Source organism: Muntiacus reevesi, chromosome 18, assembly GCF_963930625.1.
Source record: "Muntiacus reevesi chromosome 18, mMunRee1.1, whole genome shotgun sequence".
Lineage (NCBI taxonomy): Eukaryota > Metazoa > Chordata > Mammalia > Artiodactyla > Cervidae > Muntiacus > Muntiacus reevesi.
In genome coordinates, this window is record NC_089266.1 from 11,886,142 (window position 1) to 11,893,684 (window position 7,543).

Below are 7,543 nucleotides of genomic sequence, written 5' to 3' on the forward strand. Positions count from 1 at the left end.
TGCAGGGCACATGGGTTCCAATCTTGGTCCAGGAAGATCCCACAGGCCACGGAGCAACTAAATCCATGAGCCCTAAAACCCACACACCACAATGAAGAGTAGCCCCCACTTGCCACAACTAGAGAGAGCCTACGAGCAGCAACGAAGACCCAGTGCAGCCAAATTAAAGAATGATTTATTAAAAAAAAAAAAAAAAGACAGCGCTTGCAGGTGAGTTAGGAATGCAGAAGCTGGGTGGAGTGGGGGACCCCCGGGAAACAGATGCGGTCCACTGCTGACTCGGGCCACATTCAGGGGGGTGGGGGGGAGTCCACTGCTCTCACAGAAGTAGCATCTTCTCGCCCACAATGTGGCCCCGGGCAGAATGACAGGTAGAATCTGTGAGGCTGGGACAGAAGGAGCTTCCCCTTCCCCATTCCACCTGCCGTCTACCCAGTTGTTTTTGCTTTTTCAGTGTGATGGGTTTGATTTTTATTGTGAGGTAATTCAACCAATGTCAAGTATTTTCTGACATAAATTCAATGGAAGTTTCAATCTTGCCTCTTTTTTGTGTGTGTGGAGTATGGTTTATTAAGCTGTGCCTTATTACAGGTTGCTGGGGCTTGCCCACGGTGCTTTTAATGGACAAGGCCCTGATGTGCTGCCAACTTTTCTTGAGCAATGACACCAGGAAGTTGACAGCCAAGTGGATGTTGTACACAGCTCCTCATCTGTCATCTTCATATGGCCAACAGCCACTGCCAGACACAGTAGCTTCTTCATCTGGAACTTGATCGTGGACTTCACTTCATCAACTTTGGCCACCATGTTCCCACTGTGGGTCAGCAAGGATGGGAACTTACCAGCCTTGTTCAGGTTTGGGGTCAGGATTCGTGGGATCTGCTTAATCAGAGAGAGACCCTGAAGCCAGAAAAGGATCATACTTCTTGGCCAGCTTCTTGACCAGTTTCTTACTCTTGTTTCTTCTTACTCTTCTTGAGTTTCTTCAGCGCCTTGCTATCCGTGGGGGATTTCCAAGCCTTGGCCTTATCACAGTGCTGCTGGTCCCCCAGGACACGTATTTGGGGCGGGGAGTGGACACCACAAGTGGGACATTAAGCCTGACAGTGCCTGGGAAGCGTTTGTCCTTCTGAGGGGCATAGTTCTTCATGCTGCCCTGAAGCTCCACCGTCTCCAAACACTTCTGGTGCTTGTGCTATTCCCAGACAGGACTTCCTGCACTGCCTTATAGAGAGTGTCTCAGGAGACTGCTGCTCATGGTTCCTTGAGCCGTGAAAACCAAAAAAGAGTGCCTCTTTTTTTTTTAATTGGAGTATAATTGCTTTACATGTTGTTAGTTTCTGCTCTACAATGGATTGAATCAGCTATATGTAAACACATATCCCCTCCATCTTGGACCTCCCTTCCACCGCCCCCCATCCCACATCTCTAGGTCATCACAGAGTACCGAGCTGAGTTCCCTGGGCTATACAGAAGGTTCCCACTACTGTTTTACACATGGTGGTGTATATTTGTGGCTTCCCTGGTAGCTCAGATGGTAAAGAATCGCCTGCAATGCAGCAGACCCAGCTTCGAACCCTGGGTCGGGAAGATCCCCTGGAGAAGAGAAAGGCTACCCACTCCAGTATTCTTGCCCGGAGAATTCCATGGACAGAGGAGCCTGGCGGGCTACAGTCAATGGGGTCGTAAAGATTGGAGATGACTAAGCAACTAACACACTTTTTCACTTTCAGTATATGTATATCGATCCCAATCTCCCAATTCATCCCACCAGTCCCAGTTGTTTGACCCCGTCTGTGTCCCAGCTAGAAAGTCAACTCCACGAGAGGAGGGCTGAGCATTTTCTTTGGCTGTGTCCTTCCAGCCATGAGGTCCATCGGGACCTGGCTCAGCTGGGCTCCCTGTGGTTTGCTAAGTGAATGAATGAGTGAACAGATGAGTGAGTGAGGTAGGGAGAAAATAGATGGGAGAAGCAGCTGGGCCTGGGTGGGTCCACCCAGCAGGCCAGTTGCCAAATGGAAAGCTGTCCACTCCCCGAGTGGCCGCTGGGTGGCAGCCTGGTGACACTATGGCCAGAGGGCTCGGAGCTGGAGGTGTAGGGAGGCCCAATGATGGGGGGACTGCTGCCTAGGAGGGGCTAAGGGGGCTTCCCTTTGCCAGGCTGCCTTCCAAGGTGAAAGGAGGGTGACCAAAGGAGAAGCTGGCTGGAACGTTTGCCAGGAACAGCAGTGGTCTAGAAAAGTGTTAATGCAAAACTCCAAAATGCCAGGGTCTAGATCCCATCAAAGCCATCCACCCAGGGTAAAACCCAGCGCCTTTAGAGAGAGGGCAGCGGCCTGGCCCAGGTGGGAGGAGAACTGAGGTTTCAGGACAGGGTCTCCTCCAGACCCTCAGCCTTCCTGGAGCTCAGCCAACCTTAGGGAGAGGGGATATGACCCAGGTCCATGGCCGGACCATCCACCAGCATCGCCAGTGCCCAGTGTGGGCTATTGGGCTGATGGGAGAGAGGATTCAGACATCAGAGCCTTACTCATGGAGGAGGGGGCAGGCAGGATTGGGGGAGGGGGGCAACCCACAACGGCTTACATGGTGCCATGATCAAGCCTGGAAGGGCCAGCAGGTGACTGGGTGGAGAGTACAGAGCCATTTCGTGTGGTCTGAGAGTTGGCTGGGAAAGATGAGGGAAGGGGGCAAGACCAGACCCCAGACTGTGGCCAGTCTGTCGCGTGGAGAGTGTCTGTCTGTTCTGAATGTTGCTGGGGACAGTGGGGGTTCTGCAGCAGGGCTTGATCCGAGCTGGCTTGGGGGCAGAGTGTGGAAAGAAGGCTCTGGCTGCCTTTGGTGAATAATTTTGGGGTTGTGATGGTGGGGTTCCAGTGGAACAAGGGAGGGTTGGGAGGAGAGAGGGCTTCAGAGGAAAGCCATTACCGTAGGCCCTGGGGGCACTGAACACGGGGTATAGTGAAGGGGTGCTGAGAGGAGCCTGGTCAAGTTCCCAGTGTGGTCTCCGGGGTCTTTGCATCCTCCCTTCACCCTTCAACCTCCCTCTTCTGCCCTGTGGCGACCAGCTCCTTCCTCACATAAGCCAACTGGGCACAGTTTTATTTTCCAGACCCTAGGAGGGTGACCAGGAAGCCCAGGACCCTGGTGAGGCTCCCTCTCTCCCAGCAGCCAACACAGAGCCCCCAGTGAGGGGGAACTGGAGGACTAACCACCCTTGCCTACACTGCCACGCAGGGCCACTGCAGGGGCCACACCTGGCAGCAGTGGATAGCTATCTCTGTGGTTAGCTATCTCTGTGGCAGCAGTGGTTAGCTATCTCTGCACCCTGGTGGGGAAGGGACCCACCTCCCACAACAGCTCCCAGTGTCCAGGCTCAGCCCTGGACCCCATCATCCCTTGAGATCTGGTCACTGTGGGCTCTCTAGGCCAGCCCCTCCAGAGGGTCCACCAGGCCCTGGTGAGGGTCAGGGTCAGGCCGGACCCTAAAGAATTTTGTTTTTCCATCCATTTATCCTTCCAGCCAGCTAGTTGAGTTTCCAACAACTCACAACCAGAAACATCTTTCCTGTTTCCCAATATTAGAGTTGGCGACAGCAGCCGCGGAGACACGGCCCCAGGGCAGGGGAACATGCCGCCACTTCCCCTCTGATGAGGACGCAGGAAGCACGCTCCCTGGGTGGGTGCCTGCAGGACGCAGTGGAGGCTGAGGGAGGAGCTGATCTGCTGGGCTGCTGTGCTTAGGCCCGCCCCCCCATTTGTTGCTTGGTGGAATTCACGGTTGTCCGTGATTCAGCTGGTGCTGGCGGCAGTCATGCCCCGGAATTAAACAAGGGTATGAATTTGCTGTATGGCTCAGGAAACTCAAACAGGGGCTCTGTATCAACCTAGAGCAGCAGGATGAGAAGGGAGATGGGAGGGAGGTTCAAAAGGGAGGAGATATATGTATACCTATGGCTGATTCATGTTGAAGTTTGACAGAAAATAACAATATTCTGTAAACCAATTATCCTTCAATAAAAAAATAAATAAAAAATAAAATTTTTTAAAAAGAGTCAAAAAAAAAAAAAAAAGGGTGGTATGATGTGTACGAGCCTCCCTGAATCTTAAGACTTAAAAATTTTTTCATTCTGGTAAAATACAATAAAATACAAAGAGAAAGCCCACTTGCAGCAACCAAGACCCAGCAGAGCCAAAAGCTAAAATAAATAATAAATATTTTTTTAAAAAAATAGTGATGCTATGAACATGAATGTACACATATCTGTTCAAGCCCCATATTCAGTTCTTTTGAGAATACACCCAGGAGTGGACTTGCTGGATCACATGGTGATTCCATGTCTAACTTTTTAAGGACTCTGTGTCTTAGGTCTTTAAGACTCTGGACGCCCCCACCCAACAGGGAGGCCTCATGGTTCCTTCGTGTCTTGGTCTCAGGGTCAACACCCTCATCTGCAGCTCTGGAGACATCTGGGTGGTCTCCTCTGTCCTGGGTCGAGGCTCGGGTCTGGAGTGTCAGGGAAGGGTCACCCACCCTTGACCTTTCTAAGGGATAAAAGTGAAGCGATGCCCTCATGGGCTTCCCACCCCCACTCCCTGAGGGGGCTCCTCTAACTGCCCCAGGACCCTACCCTGTCATCCACGCCCTCATGAAGTCCTCTCTACTAAGTGCAGACTTGACTTGCCTCTAATAGAAGGTAACAAAGTGACAGGATGTCCCTTGTGAGACTGGACATTAAAGACTGGCTGCCATCTTGCTCTGGCCCCAAGGAAGGAGCCAACTGTGTCCAGCCAGCACCCAGCAAAGACCTAAGGGCGTGACAGCCATGCCATGGGGGCCTGGGAGCTCCCTTCCAGGGCTTTCCTCATTGTTCTCCATCAGCCGCAGATCCTCTTGCAAATACATCCCCCAGCTCGCCTCGTTTCCCCAGACTCTGTCACCCTCAGTCTCCCAGGAGCCATTCCGACGGCATCTTAGGACCAAGTCCAGGTGTCCTTGCCAAGATTTGGAAAATGCCCTTATCAATACCTTCCCCTTCCCCAGCCCAGTTCCACCACCTCCTCTAGATCCTCAATATCCACTTCCCCTCCTCCCGGATCCTGCTGACACATGCCTGCCTGGCCACAGCTCCCTGGAAAATGATCCATCTCTGCCCATCATCAGGCCACACGAGACTTGCCCCTCGTGACGGTCAGGGGTTTGGAGGGGAGGCAGGCGGACCTGGGGAAAGACACCTACCTGGTGACGCCTGTGTGGCCTGGGCAGCGGGAGGCTGGTCTCCTCCAGCCAGGCTTGTGGCCACTTCTGCTGCCAGCAGTTTCGGGAGGTCTGAGTTCCGGGGCTGAGGGTTTCCACCCTGACACCCGATCTGGGTTGCAGGGTCCACACTCTGCTATGGGTCCTGGCATAGGCCCAGGAGATGGTGAAGCACAAATGTCCTTTCCTTTGCGGCCCCACACCTCCCCAGAATCAAGTCTTTGGCCCGACTACCTGCAAACCTGCCCTCTGGCTTTAGGGGCTGTGACTCTACGTACTGCATGATGGCTCTATGAGTGTCTTGGGGCTGCCACAATGGTTGGACAAACTGGGTGGCTTAAACAACAGTTTTATCAACTTACAGTCTGCAAGACCTTTCTTGTGGTCCAGTGGCTAAGACTCCGAACTCCCAGTGCAGAGGGCCCAGGTTCAATCCCTGGTCCCCCATGTCACAACTAAGAGTTTGAGCACCACACTGAAGATCACACATGCTGCAATTAAGACCCAGTGCAGCCAAATATATATATTTTGTTGTTGTTGTGTCGGACTCTCTTTGACCCCATGGACTGCAGCATGCCAGGCTTCTCTGTCCTTCACTATCTCCCAGAGTTTGCCCAAGTTCCATGTTCATTGTATCAGTGATGCCGTCCAACCATCTCATCCTCTGACGCCATCTTCTTCTGCCCTCAATCTTTCCCAGCATCAGGGACTTTTCCAATGGGTCATCTGTTCTCATCAGATGACCAGACTACTGGAGCTTCAGCAACAGTCTGTCCAGTTCTGTCCTTCCAGTGAATAATCAGGGTTGATTTCCCTTAAAATTGACTAGTTTGATCTCCTTGCTGTCCAAAGGACTTTTAGGAGTCTTCTCCAGCATTACAGTTCAAAGGCATTAATTCTTTGGTGTTCTGCCTTCTTTCCAATCCAGCTCTCACAACTGTACGTGACCACTGGGAAGACCATAGCCTTGATTATATGGACATTTGTCAGCAGAGTAATGTCTCTGCTTTTCAACACACTGTCTAGGTTTGTCATTGCTTTCCTGCCAAGAACCAATCATCTTCTGATTTCATGGCTGCACTCACCATCCGCAGTGATTCTGAAGCCCAAGAAGAGGAAACCTGTCACTATTTTCACCTTTTCAGCTTCTATTTGTCATGCAGTAATGGGGCTGGATGACATGATCTTAGTTTTTTTAGTATTTAGTTTTAAGTCAGCCCTTTCACTCTCCTCCTTCACCCTCATCAAGAGACTCTTTAGTTCCTCTTCGCTTTTTGCCATTATACACAATTTGGGGGGATACAACTCATCTGGAAACAGAGGGCTCTGGATCTGGCTGACCAGAGATTTCTTCGAGGCTTCAGGCCAGTCGATGTCCAACCCTTAAGACTTCTCTTTCCTCCCCCTCATCTCTCCGATGCTGGAGACAAGGCTCAACCAGTGTGTCCCTGCCCACCCGTGGCTCAGGCCAGTCCACTCTAGGTGAGCAGCTGTCACGACCCCATCACCAGCTGCCTCGAGGAATGGGAATGGTGGATAAACCCCAGCATTTTTGCTCCAGGGTTCCATCAATTCCCAACTCTCAGAGGTTGAGGCCATCACTCAGAGAAGCCATCAGATTTTTTCTGTAGGAAGTCCGTGGCATAGAGGAGTCACTGCAGGTGAGCTCTGGGGCCAGCTGGGAGAATGGGTGACAGAAGACTGGGGAAGCTAGCTAAGGAAGACCAGCTGGGCCAGCCGGTGGACCATCCTGCACCACTGGGAGGAGACACAGCCCTGGAGGCAAAGGGGAACCATCCGAGGTTATAAGAATATGGTGTGGTGGGAAGAAGTGAGGACAATCTGAAAGTGCTTATGCTTTGGGGCAAGTCTGACTCAAGCAAAATTTCAGGCTTCATTCCCTACACTCTGGCCCCCAGCCCTGCAGGACCCCTCCTCAACTTTTCCAGCCTCCTTGTCACCCCCTTCTCCATTCCACTTGGCCTGGGCTCATTCTGCAGGAGCCCCTGGGTCCTGCCTCCTCCATTCCCACCTCACCTGTGCTCTGCATCCCGCCCTGAGGGCCCAGATGGGAGCCTGGGCTTGTCTGCCCCCCTCACCCTGGGCACCTGGGTCAGGGGCCGCAGCCCTGGGGCCCCTTCCTGTTGCTCCCATCGCTCTAAGTGGTTTGATTTGATTGAGCCACGCCGGATGGCACCTGATGTGACTTTGCTCAGCCTGACGACCTTGATGGTGGCTCAGGGCAAGGGTCAGCCAGCAAGATATAGGCCAGGACCTAGAGAGTAG

The 7,543-nt window shown here is 52.5% G+C and overlaps 1 pseudogene; it reads right to left on the reverse strand.

Annotated features, from left to right (window-relative positions):
• Positions 1–216: 216 nt before the first annotated feature.
• On the reverse strand, positions 217–7,307 carry LOC136150097 (large ribosomal subunit protein uL1-like; annotated as a pseudogene).
• Positions 7,308–7,543: the final 236 nt, after the last annotated feature.